This window comes from Serinus canaria, chromosome 25 (assembly GCF_022539315.1).
Source record: "Serinus canaria isolate serCan28SL12 chromosome 25, serCan2020, whole genome shotgun sequence".
NCBI lineage: Eukaryota > Metazoa > Chordata > Aves > Passeriformes > Fringillidae > Serinus > Serinus canaria.
In genome coordinates this window covers 7791560-7812294 of record NC_066338.1, presented here as the reverse complement: position 1 = coordinate 7812294, position 20735 = coordinate 7791560, and the positions used below count along the sequence as shown (strand labels likewise).

General features: G+C 47.2%; 1 long non-coding RNA gene across 1 annotated transcript; it reads right to left on the bottom strand.

Moving 5' to 3' along the window:
• Positions 1–1434: 1434 nt before the first annotated feature.
• Positions 1435–2599, bottom strand: LOC127060552 (uncharacterized). Its single transcript, XR_007779757.1, has 2 exons — positions 2392–2599; positions 1435–1607 (listed from the first exon to the last, which is right to left on the bottom strand). It is a non-coding gene; the product is annotated as an uncharacterized LOC127060552 (long non-coding RNA).
• Between the last annotated feature and the right edge of the window lie 18136 nt (positions 2600–20735).

The following is a 20735-nucleotide window of genomic DNA, read 5'->3' as shown; positions in this document are numbered from 1 at the left end:
AATAGATCGTCTAAAGCAAATCCATTCTGATACATTATGGGTTCTGTTTGGCTATTAATTCCAATGCGCAGCTGGTTATGTTTGTTATTCTCTCTACAACTGTTTGGAGTCTTATAATACAATTCAGGATATTAATTTGGGTTGATACAGAGTTAGATTGCTGCACTGGTTTTACCTTTTTGTTTAGTGATTGCTCTTTTACGAAATCTTGGACTCCACCCTTAAGGGGAAATGTGAAATGAATCCATCTCTTCCCTTTTGGACATTCACTTCCCAATCTACTCCCACTTTTTCCTAAGTTTCCCTCAATGCAGTATTTCCCCCCATTTTGCGTGCAGGTACTTAATTTGGATGGGTCATAGCAGTGACTGCTGACATGGGTGTGTGTAATAAAAGAGGAACTTTGATTTCTTTCCATGTAATGCTTTTGATAGCATTTGTGACACAATTGTGCTGGTATCCCTAAAGGGAAAAGGCAGAATATGGGTGACAGGAAAAGGAATAACAGAGGTCTGGTATGGCTTATACCCCCACCTGCCATGCCTATGGGGGTGCTGCCCATAGCAGGGGTATCTGATCTTCTCGGTGGCGAGTACAGCGGCCAATCCAGTCTTGCCCTCTTCTCCTTGTCACCCCCTTTTTGCTAATTTCCAGGCAAATCGTTTTTGACACTCCGTAATTGTGGTTTCCCACCGTTCCTCAGGTATCTCCCACTCAACAGGCACTAATAATTCCCATCCACAAAACAAAGTTATTATTTCAGTTGTTTTGAGTTCTGTCTGGACAGGGGATAGATTTGGTACTCGACACTTCCTGCAACGAGAGCATTGATTGTGTGAACTACAACACCAATTTTCCCCACAATTTAAACGTTTACATTTAACCCAGTATGAAGCAAACAGGGGATATGGTATGGCACTGATGGAAGTTGTAATTCCTCCTCCTCTTTGTATAAATCACAAGCTAAGGCCAGAACACGAGAATTCTCTGAAATTGTCCTGATCCTCCTGTTTGCAGTGGAAGTATTCCTCCCCAAAGCGGGTGTCTGATGTGTCTCAGGACTTGTCCAGATGGCACTTGAAAGCACTGATAAAAGCTTGGCCTTGTTTCTCAATTAGCTGTGATTCTTTGTACATTCCTTGGATCATTTGGATCATCCCAGTTCATTACCACCCAGTCCCAACTTAAGAGTCAATTGGGTATCACCTGGTGTAAATGTGCTAGTCCACTCCTCAGGTTCCTTCACAGCTCCTTTGACCCTGCTGGCCTGGATCCACTCTCTTTTCCTTGGCTCGGATTGCTGCCTCAGTTGTCAGTAGTACCTGAAAAGGACTTTTTAATAGCACAGGAACCGTGGCTGGAGGAAAGGCAACTCTACATCAGGATTTGCCATTAGAATTCTTCAAAACTTTCTGGGTTTAGCAACAAGTAGGATTTTCGTTTTTTTTTTAACCACAGCTTCTTGTTCTTTTTGTACCCAGCTGGGTCTTCAGCTGCACTAGGCTGTTCAGCTCTTGGGATCATGTAAAGATCAGTTCTCCTAAAGAAAATGGACTTGCTGTGCTTAGGATGTTGCCTTCTTGCTAAGGCAGGAAGCCTTAACAGCACTGAAGGAAAAAAAAAAAAATTGTAGAAGCAAATTCCTCTTCTTGTGAGCCACAATTAGTTAAACAAAACCAAAAAAAACAAACAAACAAACAAAAAAAAAAGAGCCACAACAGTCTTAAAATCTATTACCTTTTACCCTCTAAGTTTTATCTAAGCTTTTTTCTACTGTTTAGCCTCCACAGACCCATTCTTCTGCCAAAAAAACCCCCATCCTAACAGCAAAAAAAGAAGAAAGAAAAATAGGATCTTGCTTTAAGAGAACAAAAATAAACGACTTGGTGAGGTTTTGAGAATTAGCGAGAGATGAAGGCTATCTGTACCTTGGTCTTATCGCTTATTCCCACACCGCCCCCCTTCTCTCTCTCTTCACTCACAGCAGAGCCTTCAGCGCTGTCCCTTGTTTCTCCCTGCTGCCGCCACCGCACCGCAGCAGCCCCGGCAAGGGCGAGCCAGCAGCTCACTCTGGGAGCGGGGGGCTCGCAGACAGCCACCTCTGCAGGGACCCTGGGGCATGCCTCACCCCCCCTTTCACCCCTTCTTTCTCTCTCTCTCCCCACCTACTGGGGTTGAGGCTGCTGTCCCGGACTGGGGACCCCAGCAGGCTGGGAGCCAACCCCCCCCGGCAGCTCCGTCACTGAGCCAGCCCCGCTCCTCAGCGGCAAACTGTGCAAACCGTGCCCAGCACCTCTGCCGGGCTGGTGAGCGTATCCGGCAACCCCACACCCTCTGAGACCCCGGCACCACCAATCCAGCTCCCGAACCCCAGCTGCTCCCCACACAAACCCGCGCCCCGCGCTGCCTCCACCGCGTGGGCAAACACTGGAAGTTGCCTCGCCGAGCCACCCACATGGATCAGCCCCTGCTGCAGCCCGAGACTCTGCTGCTCGCACAAGAGTGGTCAAACATCCCACAGCCTCAACAACCCTCATCCTGGTGTCCCCAGAGATTCTTTTTATTTAATAAGCATTTGGATGATCCATCAACATGTATCTTTTCCCTCTCTAGGAGGGCTTGTTCTGCTAGATCCTCCTGAACTTCAGTTTGGTATTGCACAATTTCTGAACAATCATGTGTTAAGGTACCTTTTTGTTTGCCAAAAAAAGTTGAGCTAGATACAAACTTTTTTTAACTTCTAGTGTTAAGTTAGCATTATTTCACATTTTTACATCTCAGAGTCTGCTAACCATTTTTCTCCCAGCTTTTTCTTTTCCTTTTTTTTCTTTTTTCCTTTTTGATTTTAACACATTTTGGACCACATGAGGTGTACACACCACTAGTTTATTCCTAAGAGTTTGTCCACAGCCCTTTCTTCTTCTGGTATAACCTCCATTCCCAGCTGGATTTGTAAGTCTCTTCCCAAGAAGTTGACACCTACTCCAGGAACTAAGAAGACATCTCCTACCCCCATTTTGGTTTCCCTTTTAATTGCTACATTTTTAATGACAGGGATTTTAAACCCTTCTCCTCTTTCCCCTGCCATTCCATCGTGTCACCACCTACATCACATCCTCCTGGAACATCTACTGCATAAGTTCTCTCTGCATGAGTATGAACTATAAATTCTAATACTTCCTCTTGGGGGCCTACTTTTAAAGTTATCAAAGGCTCCAGATGGCATTCATCCCCCAGAAAACAGAGCCCACGTTCCTCCCACTCCCTCACCAAGCACACCCCCTTAACCATCCCCAGGCCTCCTCCTAAGGGAGGGTGACCTCCCCACTACAGCAGAAACAGGCATCCCTAGTCCTCTCCCGGGACCCTGACTGGAGGGGGATACAGTATGGGTAAATGAAGGCAGTATAGAAGGTAATCTTATCCCCCAATGAGTTGCAGCTGGACCAATTACTAAAGATTAGAAGCAGGCCTGATCTTAACAGGCCACACCTGTAGCCAATAAGACCAAGTGGTATAAAAGAGTGGATTGGTGGGATCTGGAGTGAGAGGAGTCAGATGACTGCTGCAAGGAGCAGGAACAGTCAGTGCTTAGAGGAGCTGCCTGAGAGAAACATCGAGGAGGTATGAAGCTCTGGCAATATGAAATCCTTGCACTATAATGACGTTAGAACTCATGTTATGTGAGACAACACCGGACCATGCTGGGGCTCTGTCTCCTTCTTGAACCTCCCCCATAGATACAGAGGGAGCTGAAATCACCAAGGGAACAGAGACCAGGCTGAAAGTTGGCTGTAAAGCCAGACCCAAAAGGGCACAGAGGGAGGAGCAGAATTCAACAGTGTAGCTGGAATCAACAAAGAAACAGAGGTAGGTGCAGGAGCAGTGATCTGGGGAGAAGCCACAGCAGGGATGGGAGTGATCATGCCCAGTATGGGTGAGGAGGGCTGAAGCTCTTGGCTCAGGCAGAGAAGCTGGTGTGGGTAGGGAGACTGGAGCTTCTGGCATGAGCAGAGAAACTGGGGACCGGGAGAGACACTATTTCCAGAGGGTCCCTGCTCTCTTCTCTGGCTCCTTATCTCATTTCCCCAGGACACTACCCACTCTTCCCTGCTACAATCCATTCCCCTGACAGCTTGAACATTCCTCACAGTACAAAAAAACCGTTTCATTTCCAGTATTATCCCACACAATCCATCTTCCTCCAGAAAATAAAGTTAAGCAATCTATATTACATATGCTTTCATTCATTCATACTCACTCACTGTTATTTATATTATACAACTCACTCCCACTCACAACAGGACAACAAAAAAAAAAGGTACCTTTGTTCTCACGTCACTTGTTAATATCCACCCATGGGTTTTATAAAATCTCAAAATGTTATTGGCAAACCCCGGATATTCTTGGGTATCCCTCAATCCAGTTGTGTTGTTCAACCCTGGATGCTCTTGGGTGTCTTTATCCCTCAATCCAGTTGTGTTGTTCAACCCTGGATGCTCTTGGGTGTCTTTATCCCTCAGTCCAGCAAAATTTTAGAGACCCCCTCCACTTTTTAACGCACTTTCCCAGTGGATTGTTCCAGGAAAACCCTCAGATTCCTCTCCCCAAGGGGTCCTACCCCTTCCCTGAGACCCAGTCCCAGTTACCCCTGGGGGATTCTCTCACTCCTTTTACCTTTCACTTCATCTCTTTAGTAGCCATTTTTCTCATGAAAGAATGGAACCGCAGCGTGGGAGACTCGTCACTCACTTTGCAGGTCTGGGATAACCATCCCATGTCTCATTCATACACACATTCATCCCCCCGTACCTTGTACCTTCCCCCCACCCCACCCCCTCCCCACAAAGAGTACTTACAATCCTCTTTTTCTTCTTTGAGTCTTCATGCACAGCAATTTTGGGGCCACCACAGTTTTAGGGAAGAGCCTTTTCCCTTTCTTTTGCTTTATGTGTCTCCTTTTGTCCATGGGGTTTCAACCTGTAACTGCTGATCTCACCAGAAGAAGCAAGAGGGTCTGCATGTGTTTCCAGAGATACTGGAGTATGATGGGTATCTGCGAGGTGTGTCCACTCTGATTTGTGACACCAAAACCAGCATGTGGCCAACAGGCAACCTCCAAATGATGATCGAGATGATGACCATCAATCACGAGTGGGGAGTGAACATTCCGTCCTTTCTTGGCTTCTGTAGAAGGACTGTTGACAGGCTAAGACTGTCAGTTCTTTGAACAAATTAATGATAAATTGTTATTATATTAGACTTAATATTGAGATTGCATTAGAATAAGAAATTATTTTAGGATTGATAGTGCATTTCTATCAAGAGGGAATCACAAGATCCAATCTCTGGCCATTTTAAATCAGTGTCCAATTGAGATTCTGACTGATAATTAGCAACTGCTAGAGGAACCTGTGGAGCTGTGTTTGTTCTCCTTCCTGCAAGGGGCCCTGCAGAGGATTACAAACACCACCTCCTCCTTTAAACAAAAAGGGGGACCCGTGGATGTGTCAGTCGGGTCAGAGAGTGAGAAAACCAGATAAGTTTTCTCACGGCTGACTTGTGAGATTTTTAGGGAGTTGTAGAGAAACAATGATAGCTTGTTATTATAAAAAACCTGCAGGGGGTGTTTTCCTACTCTCTGTTTTCCTGTTTTTCTCCAAGATTGTGTATAAGAGAAATGTATCAGAACAGTCTATAAAAAGAGAGAATATTCATATTAAAGCTGCACTGTGCAAACTATCCTTCTTGTGAATCTGTGCCGTTTCTTACTCAATAGGGAGACAATTCATTCTATAAACAGCTAGAGAATGTTTCTGGATCATCAGCCCTTGTTCCTGTTGGTAATTTCAACCTGCCAGACATTTGCTGGGAACTCAATACAGCTGAAAAAAGACAGTCCAGGAAATCTTTAGAGTTTGTGGAGCACAGCTTTTTGTCACAGCTGGTGGGTGGGACCACCAGGGGAGGGACAATGTTAGACCTGTTATTTGCAAATAGAGAGGGGTTGGTGGGAGATGTGGTGGTTGAAGGCTGCTTGGGACATAGTGAGCATGAAATGATAAAATTCTCAATATTTGGTGAAGTCAAGAGGAACATTAATAAGATTTTTACACTGGAATTTTGGAGGGCAGACTTCGGTCTATTCAGGAGACTTATTGAGAGAGTTCCTTGGGAAGTAGTCCTTAAATCAAAGGAGTTCAGGAAGGGTGGGCGTGCTTCAAAATGGAGATCTTGAGGGCACAGGAACAGACTGCCCCTGTGTGCTGAAAGATGAGTGGAGGAGGCAAACGTGCAGCCTGGCTGGGCAAGGAGGTTTTGGAGGAATTCAGGAATAAAAAAAGGATGTATTATCTTTGGAAGGAGGGTCAGGTCTCTCAGGAAGTATTTAAGGGGTCTGCTAAGAAAAATTAGGGACTCTAAAAAACAGTTTAAACTTAAAATGGCAACTTTTGTAAGGAATAACAAAAAATTTTTTATACATATATGAAGGGTATAATAGATAATATTGAAAAGGAAGAGTAAAACCAACCTTTGTTCTTTATTGGATGCTGAAGGGAACTTTGTAACTGCAGACGAGGAGAAGTCAGAGGTGCCTAAGGCCTTGTCTCAGTTTTTAGTGAGAAGACTTGCCTTCAGGATAACTGTCCTCTTGGGTTGCTCAGTGGTATCAGGGAGCAGAATGGTCCCCCCATCATCCAAGAGGAGACAGTCAGAGAACTTTTGAGCCACTTGGATAGTCATAAATCCATGGGACCAGATGGGATCCATCCCAGGGTGATGAGGGAGCTGGCAGATGAGCTTGCAAAGCTGCTCTCCATCATTTACCAGCAGTCCTGGCTCACTGGTGAAGTTCCAGATGACTGGAAGCTGGCCAATGTGATACCCATTCCCAAAAAGGGTGGGATGGAAGATCCTGGTAATTACAGACCAGTCAGTCTGACCTCAGTAGCAGGTAAGGTAATGGAACAGTTCATATTGAGTGTCATCACACAGAACTTACAGGATGGCCAGGGTATCAGACCCAGCCAGCATGGATTTAGGAGGGGTAGGTTATATTTGACCAATCTGATCTCCTTTTATGACCAGGTGGTCCTCCTGGTGGATGTGGGAAAGGCTGTGGATGTTGTCTATTTGATTTCAGCAAGGCCTTTGACACTCTCCCACAGCACACTCCTGGAAAAGCTGTCAGCCCACGGCTGGGGCAGGAGCACTCTGTGGTGGGTTCAGAACTGGCTGGATGGCCGGGCCCAGAGAGTGGTGGTGAGTGGTGCTGCATCCCGCTGGCAGCCAGGCACCAGTGGTGTCCCTCAGGGGTCTGTGCTAGGACCAGTTCTGTTTAATATCATTATTGATGACATGGATGAGGGGATTGGGTCTTTCATTAGTAAGTTTGCGGACGACACTAATCTGGGAGTGTGTGTCCTTCTGTTGGAAGGTAGGAGGGCTCTGCAGACAGACTTGGAACAGTTGAATGGGTGGGCAGAATCTAAAAGGATGAAGTTTAATAAATCCAAGTGCTGAGTCCTGCATTTTGGCGACAATAACCCCCTGCAGCACTATAGGCTGGGGACGGTGTGGCTGGACAGTGCCCAGGCAGAAAGGGACCTGGGGGTGCTGGTCGACAGTCGGCTGAACATGAGCCAGCAGTGTGCCCTGGTGGCCAAGAAGGCCAATGGCTCCTGGCCTGGATCAGGAATGGTGTGGCCAGCAGGAGCAGGGAGGTCATCCTTCCCCTGTACTTGGCACTGCTGAGGCCACACCTTGAGTGCTGTGTCCACTTCTGGCCCCTGAGTTTAGGAAGGATGTTGGGACACTCGAGCGTGTCCAGAGGAGGCAACAAGGGTAGGTGGTGGAGTTACCATCCCTGGATGTGTGTTAAAAAGACTGGAAGTGTCATTCGGTGCCATGGTTCAGTTGAGGTGTTAGAGCATGGGTTGGATTCAATGATCTTTAAGGTCTCTTCCAACCTAGTCATTCTGTGAATTCTGTGAATTCCATGAATCCTCTGAATCTTGGCACTCAGCCAAGAGCACACCTGCTAGTTTGGGAAACACCCTTTTTATACAATTTCTATTGCATTAGCTGTTGCATATTCATAAACAATTATGCATATTTAATATTTTCCATAAACTAGTTTACATGTTCTAGGAACTGTTTAGCATGGCTCCTCCTCAGGTCTGCCTTTATAGAGCATGAGTGTTTCTTGGCTGTGGTTTTGGTTCCCTCTCTTGATCACTTCCACTCTGGGCCTTGGTCCACACTTTCTTCAGATGGCAGATGCTGATAGTTGGCATATCAACAGCAGGGTGCTCATGCCATGTTTACTGGATGTTATCCTGACCAGACAGACACTTCACTCCTAACTAGATCAGCTACCACTACTATTATGTCTAAGTTATTGTTAATAGCAGTAATAAAAGCAAAGTTATTTTAACATTGTACTTATGGCATTCATCTTAATATTTGCGAAAAGCCAATACAATAATATGCTTCTAAAACAGCAGGAAGGGGGGAGGTGACAGAGGGGACCAGGGGTGGCAGGGGGGTGGCAGAGGGGACAGCATTGGGGGCAGGAGGGTGGCAGAGGGGCCAATGGGGTGACAAAGGGGTGACAGCAGAGACCTCCAGGGATGGGACAAAGGGGACCCCAGGAGGGCGCCAGGGCCACCACAGGAGGCCACAAATGACATTAGGTCCCCGACACCTCCCCTGTCCCCTCCCCAGCTGTTCCCAGCCCTTCTGCAGCCTCTGGTGGCCATAGTGGCCGCCCTGGGGGTGACATGGACATCCTGCTGCTGGCTGTGTCCCCATGGGCCCAGCACATGGCCCTGGAGATCTTCTTGTGACAGCTCCATGACACTCTGTGCCACCCGGCTGTCCTGTCCCTGTGTTACCACAGTGTCATCTCCCTGAACCACGGCCATGTCACTGCACTGACCCAGGCCTGGCTGCCCTTGAGGCCATCCCATGGATCACCTGGGCCCATGTAACAAGCACCACCAGGACTCGGTGGCCTTGCTCAAGGAGAGCTGGGCCAGGCTGGCTGGGAAGGCCACCAAGCTCTGTGACACCTACATGCATGTGGCCACCGCCGAGGCCACCACCGAGGCCATGGAAGAGGCTGTGGTGGCCACCAGCCAGGTGTGGAAGGCTACCTGGAGGGGACAGAGGACAGAGGCTGCCCTGGGGCTGCTGGAGTGCTTGGTGGCCGCATGTGGCAAAGCCACCATGTTCCCCCTGGAGCTGCAGCATCAGCTTGGAGACATTGAGGCTGCCCCAAAGGGGACAGGGGAGGTGTCCCCAGTTTCTGTATGACCTCTGTATGGCCAAGGTGGCCGAGACCAAGTAGCTATGGGATGCCAGTGCCCGTCTGACCCTGTGTTACCTGCTGGGGACACTAAGGGACATCCACACTCTCTTGTGGTTTCCACTGTGACCCTGGTGGCCCTGGTGCCCATGCAGTGGCCGAACAGTGCAAAAGAGCCATGAGGGCATCCCAAGGCTGCTGCAGGGACAGTGAAGTCACCCTTGTGACATCATAAGGGCAGTGACATCATGGGGAATATCACTGGTGTCACCTGTCCCTTCTAACTCCCTGCACAGTATTTGAGACAAATTTGGGGAATTTTCTGGGAAAATTCATTGAAATGGTCCCAACTCCTGATGGGAATTCCTGGGGTGATGTCACTAGAGACACTTGGGGACATTCTGAGGACACTCAGGGGATACTCGTGGAGGCAGGAAAAGGTCAGGGGGTGAATCAGCCCCCTCAGTGCCTTGAAGCAGAGGCAGCTTTTGGTCATGGCTGCAGCAAAGCCAGGTTATAAATGACAATACAATGACTGGGTTTTGCATTTCTGTATTGGCTTTCTCAGGTTGTTGTGGGAACTTAGGGCAAGGGGAGTATTCCTCTGACTGCTCTGGGGGACCCTGACCCACAGAAAGACACTGGCTTTGACCCTCATCCATGAAGAAGTCTTCCACAATTTCTAGATAAACTAGAAGTCACAAAAGTGTACGATAGAGATTAGTGTAGTATATCACTGGGTTGAGAAATATAGGTTGTCTTAGCATTGAGCCAAGACGGAGGACAGGGCAGCGCCCTGAGGTGCTTCTTCTTCTTTTTCATCTGCTCCATTTTCTGCAGTATTGGCAGCACAGGGGGATTGGAGGAGAATTGCCACAGTTCTTGGTTATGTGGATAGACAGGGGATGAGTATTGGTAGATACATGAAAATAAAGTAGGCTTCTAGAGTTAATTGGACAAGGCAATTATAAAGAACCTTAAGACTGTGCATTCCTCAGCCATTGCAGTGGTAGTTTCCCTGCACCCTGAGTTCGTTATGGACAGTGCCAGGTTTTTTATAAGGAAATAATAAACTAAGAGATCGAAGACAGAAAAACTTCCTGCGCGTCTTCTTTTCCTAACACAGAACTGAGACTGCAGAGTCTCCACCAGCTGGCGAGCCTCCCAGAAGCCCCAATGTCTAAGGGCAGAAACTCATAACTGGTGCCCTGTATGAGGAGCACACCACCAACCACAACCACCAACCCTTTCTACGTCCCCACAAAATGAAGGGGGAGGGGTGCCTGGGATGCATGCACCCTTCAAGGCAGAAGAAGTTGCATCCAAGCGACTTGCAAATCCACCGGATACAGGCACAGATTTAATTCCAGTTCCCAGACCTGCGAGATCCTTCAACAACAAATTGGGCAAATGTCAGAAGGACAGCACTTCAAGAAAGAGACTATGATGTACTGAACACAGACAGTATTGCCTTGCCAGTGATGTATGGAAGAAGAAATGACAATCCCAGATGGGAACCTTTTGACCATCAAGTCTTGAAGGACTTATTGGATGCTGTGAGAAAGGAAGGACTTAGTTCACCCTATTTTAAACAACTCTTAGGAGTCATTTTCAGCAATTACAACCTAGTGCTTTTTGATTGTAGGTACACTGCCTCAACAATTTTTACAGACTCACAACTCATGCTGTGGGATGCAAGATGGCGAAGGGCCCTCCTTCAGCTGAAGAACAGATATGCAGGAGGGCCACATGCAGGTATCTCACTGGCACAACTGGCAAGAGATGAGCCTCAAGATAAGCTGGAAGACCAAGCAGCAGAACTGCCTGAGATGTGATCGCAGACATCAGAGAAGCAGCCCAAAAGGCAACTCTGCAGATTCAACCCATCAGGACTCCAGAAGGCTGCTGTATTGCACTAAATAGTTTTTGTTATGTCACGTGAATTGTTATTCCCTTCTCCCATCACATGGTCTCTCCCTCATCTACCCCTCTGCCCTATAACCCCTGGTGGTCTGTCCCTTGGTTACCCCTCCTCTCTTCCCTCCTCAATAGTATTGGCTACAGTCCTCTTCCCGTGCCCCCGTTCCCTCGAGTATAAAAGTCCCCTGCAAAAGGAAACACCCTCTTTTCTACCTGGGGAGTCTCCAGAGTCTTAGGTGTCCCTTCCCAAGCCAATAAACAGGACACTCGTCCCCATGTAGAGAAGAGCGTTTCTTGTCTTTTGCTTTCATCTATGTAAGACTGTGTGGGCCAAGGTCCACAGCTAGCCAGAGTGGACTCAAACAACAGTCCAAGAGACACGGCTCTTACAGGTGGGGCTCCACTTGATCGTCTCCCACGATGGTCAGAGATGCCACAAAGAAGCTGGTAATTCACACGAGTGGATTACGTTAGCTTTTGGGACTTTCACCTTCCTCTGACCTCTTTGTCGCGTTTTTGTCAGCAAGAAGGCTAGAGGGTGGAATCAGGACCCCGTCATGCCCCTGGCAGACCGATTTCAGATGAGGACTTCTTTATAGCTGTTCCAGCCAACCAAAGTCCCCAAGAGGGGTGAGTATTCCCCGTGAGTGGTAGTGGGACCTCGGGGGGGCCCCCAGAGGGTGGGAATGAGCTCCCGGTGCAGGGAAAGGTCTGGTCCCAGGAGTGAGGGTTTGTGTGTCCCGCGGGTCTCTTTTGCGGGTCCACGCGGTCAAACGGGGTCAGAGCGGCTCCGAGGAGCAGCGGCACCATCGAGCGGGGCGTGATTCAGCGGCCCGGGCGGGTTTCGCGGTTGTCTCGGCAGACCCCAGCAAGTGGCAGCGGACCCAGTCGGGCAGCTCCAAGCACCCGCATGGCGGCCACATGGCGCAGGGGAGCCAGCAGCTGTCACCTGCCATTTTAAAAGCTGCACGGTTTGCACACAAGCAGTTTCATCTCTTCCCCGGAGAGGAGATGGGGGGAGGCTGCCCGGATTCTTTCTCAGATTGGCTGAGGACTCAGTGCTTTCAGTTTTTTTTGGTGCTGGCTGTAAGGAAGGTAGATTGAGTGCTGCAGAGAGCAAATAACATCTGAATGGTTGCAAAGTTTTCTGCAACACAGAAAAGCATTTATATCCTAGTTTTAGATACCCTAAGTAGTGGAAACATTATGGTTTCCAAAGCAGTTTTGAAACAGTTTGTTCGCTGGATATCTTTTCATTTCCCTCAGTTTACCCAGCAGAATGTTAATTCTGTCTTTGCCTGGGACAAAATTGGAGCCCTGTAAACAGCAAAAGTGGAACAAGGAGATGGGACAGTGTCTCCAATTTTTCCTGTGTTCCTTGTGATTCAGAAAGAAGTGCTAAATGTTATGAGTAAAAAAAAAGTTACCAATTTTTTTTAAAAAGGGTTGCAGAGTTACAAGTTGAGCTGGGAGCTAGTTGCTGGCAGAGTTCTTTGTTAGCTTCATGTTGTAATCACCTGTTAAGAGTCGGTCGTTAACCCTCTATTGTTGAGAATTCCCCTTTTTTTGTATCAGTACCACCCTGCCTGGACCAGGTAGATGGCCCTTCTCAGACTGTGAAAGGAGGGACATCAGAGGACATGCAAAATAACCTCAGACCCAGCATGCCACGGGAAGGACCCCCACCACACTTACCAGAAAAAACACCAAAAGCAATGAGCCAATGCAGAATTAGGAGATCAAAGTGATGTCTGGACATTAAGACAAAGGTCTAGAGCCTGCAGAGACGCTGAAAACCTTTGTTGCCCCTCACCCTAGGCAAAGAGGACCTCAGTCAGAGCCAGTATCCTAGATGTCAAACCCAAACAGTGGAACAAGGGGTATATCCCTACTGCTCTCAAGAGGAGTGGACCCCCAGCTCTGCCTCCTAGTGGGCAAAGATGCACTTTCCTCCTCCTCCAAGCCACTCCTGGGAGCGACAACGGTGTGACCGCAGACCGCGAGCCTCCTAACCTGAGGTGATCACTTTTAATAAAGGCATTAAAAAGGAGAAAGTTCTCCTGCCCTACTTATTTCAGCTGGGGTCTTGTCTGGGATAGCGACGCCCACAGAGGACACCAGGACCGGCCATCCTGGACCTCCAGGACAGCTGGCTATTCAGGACTAGAGAATATCAGCTGGGGACCAGTGATATGGAGGAGCGCTGGACAGGGGAGAAATATCCAGTGGCCAGAGTAGAGGCGAGCGAGTGTGTGTGAGTGAGACAAGGGCCGGCAGCTCGGATCCTCGGAGTGGCTGTGGACCTCCCAGTACCGCGTTACTGGACTCCATGAGGTGGCCAGCCGGGAACGGAGGGAAGCGACTGGAATCAGCGTGAGTGAGTCCCCTCCGGGCATGCGGAGGAAATACTGTGTGAGTGGCACACAACCCAAAAGTCCTGACACATAAGCCCTAATTTTACAGGAAGTTAGGCAATTTAGAGAATCAGGCAGTTTTTGTTTTTAAGTCCTGACACAAGAGACCAGGCACGAGTCTCGGTGAAGGAGGCTGGGATCTCGAGTTTTTTGAAGTCCTGATACATAAGACCTAACGAGGGGAGGTTAGGCAAACTAGAAATCAAGCAGTGCTTTTCTTTTAAGTCCTGACAAGGGAAGTCAGGCAAATCACAAGTCCCGAGAAGTATTTGAGCAACCTCACAAGTCCTGCAGACAAATTAAGTCCTGATAAAGGGGTCAGGCACAAATCCCGGGGCAGGTTTTTAAGTCCTGATAACATAAGTCCTGACATTGGGAAAGTCAGGCAAACTAGAAATCAGGCAGCTCTTTTTCCTGACCAAGGGAGTCAGGCATGAATCAGGCTCTTATGCCGGGGTTTCATGTCTTTAAGTCCTGATATATAAGTCCTAGCATTGGGAAAGTTAGGCAGACTAGAGATCAGGCAGTTGTTTTAGTGTAAAGTCCTGAGGGGTTAGGCAAATCTGAAGTTCGATGGAGAAGGCTGGGACTCCTCAAATAGGTACCTGCCAGTGCATTTCTCTTTGAGGAGAGGCACCTTTGTGAGTTTTCTCTTTTAAGACCTGAGAAAAATGGGAGGATGTAATAGTAGGAAGACAGGCAAGAGGCTGAGGAATATACCTCCCATAGTCCCTTAGGGGAATTGCTAGAGAGATGGGATTCTGTGGAGGCCACGGAGGGATCAGATAAGGTTAAGATGATCCCCTACTGTGTAGAAATCTGGCCAGAGTTAGAAGTGCAAGGAGGATGGCCTTGGTGTGGGACAAAGGACAAGTGGATGTGTCAACAACTGAGTCACTATCTGACAGCTTGAGAAGATACCGATCCCGAGCAATTATTATATGTAGTTTGCTGGTTAAAGAGTGCTATTGGGGATGAAGGTGTGCGAATTTGTAAGGTGCAGAGGAATGAAGGGGAGGATGCTGGAGTTAGAAGGATTGGTAAAAGATGGGACCCCCTGGATTATTTGTCTCCTGATGCCCCTCCACCTTATCATCCTCTTCCTTGGGCACCTCAAATGGCAGATCCGGCTTTTCCCCCGGCTGCCATCTCATTACCGCCTCCTCTAAGTCCTTTTCTACCCCTTTGGCTTCCTCTATGGTAGACCTGGTATATCCCCTGGTAACCACCCCCTCCGACTCCTCCAGTTCCTTCCAACTACCACAAGTGCCTACTCCACCTGCTGCATTATCCACCCTTTCTCCAGCTCCACTTAACATGCACTCAGGCTCTTCTCCCCCTCCCACTGCTGTCCCTTTATCTCCTCCTAGTTGGGACACAAATGCCTCCTTACCTGGCAAACCCTCATCACTGGATACAGCGGCTAACCTACAGAAAGTCCAGAGTAATGCTAATATCTCTCAAATTAATAGTTTGGTGTCTGAAGATGGGCCACACTTCAGTACCCAATCCAGGACCTCCAAGTAGTGAGACTTTTTCCCCTCAGAGAAGTTCCAATGGGAGGAATAGCGGAAAGTGTTGGCTTTGTGAACGCTCTTCTAACCGCTTCTGAGGGGAGAGGATTCAAGAAGGAGTTAGGGAATTTAGTTGAAGACCCAGTGGGCATGGCCAACCAAGGAGATAAATTCTTAGGTCCAAATATCTGGGTGGCAGTATGTTGATGATATGAGGATAAGGGGTGGAATGTCCTAGGGTGAGGTTAGGATGCTTGTATCCCCAATCCTGTGTGCTGTTTACGCTGGATATTATGTTCTGTGCCTTCAAGACTGGCTCTGAAGAGTGAATGTTTTATTTTGGTTTCTTATCAGCCACTCCCCCACGGCCGGCGGGACATACAGACAGTACAGTACATAGTGTGGCTTTTGCTTTTCGCCTGACTTTTCGCTTTGCTCTTGCTTCTGCTTTGCTTCTGCTTGCTCTGTTTTTTTGCTTCTTCTCATTAGTTAGTTCAGCTAAACAGTCCAAATTCCTTCCTGGGCTGTTTCTCCTTTCCTTTTTGGATCTACCTGATCCTGCTCCAGATTGGGACCTGGGAAACACTGAGAGTTTGCACCCTGTGGCCTGCAGCAGCTGCCCCAGCGCTGGAGAGACTGATAACAGAGCAACCACTCCAGGAGAGACTTTCTGAGTTTGTCATCTTTTTCAGAGCAGTGAAAGAGTGGTGTCATCCAGTATTGTTCATTTTGTGTGCTGGGGGGTGTTGTGCCTGTTAAATAAACAGGTTCTTTCCACTTCTCTCCGAGGAATTCTTCCCAAACCAGTTGGGGGGGGGAGAGACCATGTGGGTTTGCCTTCTGGAGGGGCCCCCCTTTTGAGGATTATCTCCAAATTTGCCCTAAACCAGGATAACTTAGGGGGAGATGAATTCCATTCTAAATATATTATTTTCCCCAGAAGAGGTCCGGGTGATTAGGGCGGCTGGCATAAGAATCTGGGAGAAAGATAACCGTCCAGGACCCCAAGTGCCATCAGGTGAACAAAAATTGCCACTAATGGATCCCAACTGGAACCCTAATAAGGAGGAAGGGAGGCAGGCCGTGATGGAATACAGGTCTTTGATAATTCGGGGGATCATAGAGTCCGTTCCCAAGGGAACTAATACCAAATTGGCATTTGAGGGTGCACAAGAGAAGGATGAAACTCTTGCTACTTGGCTTAATCGCCTAAAGTGGAACTTTCAACTGTACTCCAAAATAGATCCAGACACCCCAGAAGGTCAAGTGTTACTAAAAGTCCAATTTGTTACCAAATCTTGGCCTGATATACGGAGAAAACTGGAAAAGATTGAAGATTGCCAAGAAAAGGACACTAATGAGTGTTATAAATGAGCACAAGGGGCCATGAATGCCAATCGATGAAAATTATTTGATTAAAGTATATGAGAGTAAAAGCAAAGCAGCGCTGGACGACAGGGGAGTCTGAGCTCCACCAACTGCCGCTGCACCCCTCCCCAATACAGTTCTTTTTAAGTCCTCCTGCGCCTGTGTCCCTTGTTGATAAGGGGTTCTTTTTTGCCGTTTGGTGGTTCCTGTGCATGTGTCCATTATTGACAAGGGCACCTGTGTCCGTTGTTGATACAGGCGCATGTGTCCATTGTTGATACAGGCGCATGTGTCCATTGTTGATAAGGCGCATGTGTCCATTGTTGATAAGGGCGCATGTGTCCATTGTTGATAAGGGGTTCTTTTCTGCCTTTTGGTGGTCGGGGATGAAGGCATCTTGGTCTTCCTCGGTTATGTCCTAAGATCCTTTTCTTTATTTGGTATTCAGCTGCTTTTCCTAAAATATTACTAAAGCTCGAGGTTATCATATGATTATAGCAATATATTAGCAATTTATACAAGCACAGCATTAAGTAACTTCATACCACATCTCTTATGATTTTGCAACAATTTTTTTTTTTTTTTTTTTTTTTTTTTTTTTTTTTTTTGCAAAGTTTGATGGTTTGGCGAACAAGGGGGGCTTTTTGTTCACCTCAATCCCCCCTGTTTCTTTTTACTCTTGTTCGTCAAACCGTTTTAATTCCTTCCTGCTAAGCTCCAAGTTTTCCATTTCTGTTCCTGCAAGGGGCTTATATTTAGCGCGAATCATTAATAAATGTGCCGCTTCTAATCTGCCCTTCATTATAGCAACAAGCTTGTTAAAAATACAAGGTCCAAAAGTTAGTACAAGGATTAACAAAACCATATGACCTGCAATAGTTGATAGCAGCGTAGTAAGCCAGGGGGAGTGGGTGAACCATGACTCATACCAACTTTGTTGAGCCTCCCTTTCTTTGTTCCTTTGTTCTATTTGTTTACGCAGCTCGGCCATGGTATCGACTACAATTCCTGTATGGTCTGCATAAGTGCAACATTCTTCCCGTAAAGCGACACATAGCCCCCCTTGCTGAAGGAACAACAAGTCCAGCCCTCTTCTGTTCTGGAGTACTACTTCAGAAAGAGATCTTACTGATTTTACCAGTTCATTTATTGCTTTATCAATCCTGCTCAGGTCTTCATCTACAGATGTGCGGAGGGCTCTCATGCCCTGCTGTTGATTTACGAGAGAAGTCACCCCTGTTCCTAATCCGGCACCTCCGACACTGAGTAAAATTGCCACTGTAAGTGCCGTAAGGGGCTCTTTTTTTACTAAATGGTGTTCAGGGGTAGTATGATGTTCTAAGACATAGTCTCTTGGATGGTATGATATATGGGGAACTATTAAAACTTGGATACAGTACTCTGACTCATTAAAAGCCTCGATGGACAGACAAGGTGTAACTCCAAGCTGCTGACATACCCATTTAGTGTTGGGGGCTGGTAAAAGCCATCTAGCGGGTTTGTCACTTCTATTGATATTAGTGGTTGTTTTGCACAAGTGCTGCATTGTCACAGGGACTCTTCCCACACATCTCCCCTTTCCGCTCACTTGAGCTAACGTTATCCCAGGAACGTTGTCTCTTCCCTTTTTCCACAGGCATTCCCTTGGATTTGAGCCGTTAACTCTCCTGGCCTTTGCGGTTGACCCTATTGCTTCATAAAAAAGTGGATTCATCATATAACAAAGCCAGCACCCTTCAGTCAGGTTAGGATATGTGTAATTTAGGACACCGAAGGTAGCCTGCATAATTTCCCACAGGGCAGTATACCTTTGCGCAGGCAATTGCAATTCTTTGCCTGTGATGTTTCCCTTTGTATGGATAGTCTCATTACCTGCTTCCAAATTCTCATTTAGTACAACATTTGGGCCTACGGGGCTGGGATCATGGGGAATTGGTTCTTTCTTAATCTGAATCAAATTTCCCAAGTCTGTTCCCTCCTGCCAGTGTCTGATTCCCCAAGTTCTCCCCACCAACCATCCCATATCATCGGGTTGGGTGACGTTGAAGTAAAAATACTCACAATTTCCCCAACAATGTAGCTGTGTTCCCACACAGCTGGGAATCCAGCTTGCAGGTTTTTTACATCCAAAAGGACCGTAACCGACCTTTAAATATTTATCAGGTCCTCCTCCTGGGGAAAATCCGAAGGCTATGGTTTCACATCCCCAATATGCACAGTAATAATGACCTGGCCAGTTACAATATGATTTTCCTGGGTTTGAGGCAGGACACATGTAAAAAGATGTTAAGTTCAAAAGCTTTCCACAAGAGGGAGCTCGGGTCATATTGCATATTCCGGTAATAAAGCTTGGCGCCTGGGAAGAGGTGACAGATTGGAGTTCATATAAGGTGTCATGAGTCTCCCACCGGCTCAAAGTCCACTTAAAAGGTTCGTGTGAGCTGCACATGCAACTATGACATTTCAATAACAATACTATTACCAGTAGAGCTAGGTGGTACCCCTTGTAGGGCATGGTTAGTACTGAAATTCGGGTTTCATTTCCCCCTTTGCCTCTTTCATTGCTATCCCTTCTTCGACCCAGTAGGTTAGTTCTATTTCCAGGGGACATCCCTATCTTTAGAAGGAGAGACTCTTTTTCCCCACTCAGTATTCCTCTGTCTCGCCTGTCAACTTGGTTGCTACAAGCTACAGGGTGTTCCATCTTCTCGACAGCAGGAATATTCTTCAGGGGCTGAGTTCTCTCTTTTCCACTTATACCTCTGTGCACTCCAATTCCTCTCTTTTATTTGTGGGATGTCACACCTGAGGTCTTTAAAGAGTTTCCGACACTCTACATGTATAATGTCGGTGAGGAAGGGTCCCGAGGGTTCGTTTGAGTGATAGCAATGAAATTTAGGATTTATACCTTTTGCAAAAATTTCCCACCAGGCAGGAGTTCCTACTTGTAGTTCTCGATTTGCCACTTTCCAATTCAATACTTTTTGGGTAATCTCACGCTGTACCCTCCAACAGCGTTGGCATACACTCCGGGGAGCCCTCCCCCTCCTACAATGGGTCCACCACCGCTTATTACAAATTTTACAAACAAACCATACAAATGGGTAACAATTACAGTCTAGCCAACTACATTTTACCCTCATGTCATCATGTTCGGCGTAACTTCCTTCAATCCAGGGCTTTCCCTTATTTTCTAGTCTAATAGGCCGATAATATGGTTGCTGGGCCAAGTCCTCTAAGTATTTACAGTAGCCAGGAGCCTGAGTATGACCAAGAATGCACTTCTGCAGGTACCAATTATCTCCAACCCAAAGATCCCCAGATCCCGCAAGGTCCATTAAGGTTCGGAATCCACCTTCTGTATGGTGAGTTTCAGATCCCCTGGTTTCCCTTTTATTTTCCAATTCCTCTGGTGTTCAGGCTTAAAGTTAAACTGTGTGGGGTCCACCGGTCCTTTGATCCGGCTGGCGTGTGTCCATCCCTTCTCTGCAGTTCGAACGGCGGAGTCAGTGGTTATCAGGACTAAATAGGGTCCTTCCCACTTCGGGGTAAGTGAATCTTCTTTCCAGCTTCGGATGAGGACCCAATCACCGGGTTGGACCTGATGTAACATAAGATCTAATGGTGGTCTTTGTGCCCACATCCCTTTTTCCCATAATTGTTTCTTATAGCTCATTAAAACACTTAAGTATTTGTTAATATTTTGGTCTAAAATGTTAGGGTTGGATTGGAGTCTCTCAAGAGAATAAGGCATTCCATACAGCATTTCGAATGGGGAAAGCCCTATGTCTGCCCGCGGCTGTGTTCGAATATTCAACAATGCCAGGGGCAAACATTTTACCCAGGAAAGTTTGGTTTCCAGTACCAATTTCGTAAGTTGTTTTTTAATTTCTCCATTCATTCTTTCTACCCTTCCCGAACTCTGGGGATGCCAAGGGGTATGCTGTTCCCATTTTATGCCCAAGGTTTTAGCCAGCATCTGGGTTATCTTGGAAGTAAAGTGGGGACCTTGGTCAGAGTCTATGGTTTCTGGAACCCCATATCTGGGTATTATTTCTTCCAATAAAACTTTTGCTACTGTTCGGGCCGTTTCCCTGACAGTGGGGAATGCCTCCACATAGTGTGTCAGATGGTCTACCACAACTAGGAGGTATTTTGTTCTCCCTACTTTGGGGAGTTCAGTAAAATCTATCTGTAGATTAGCAAAAG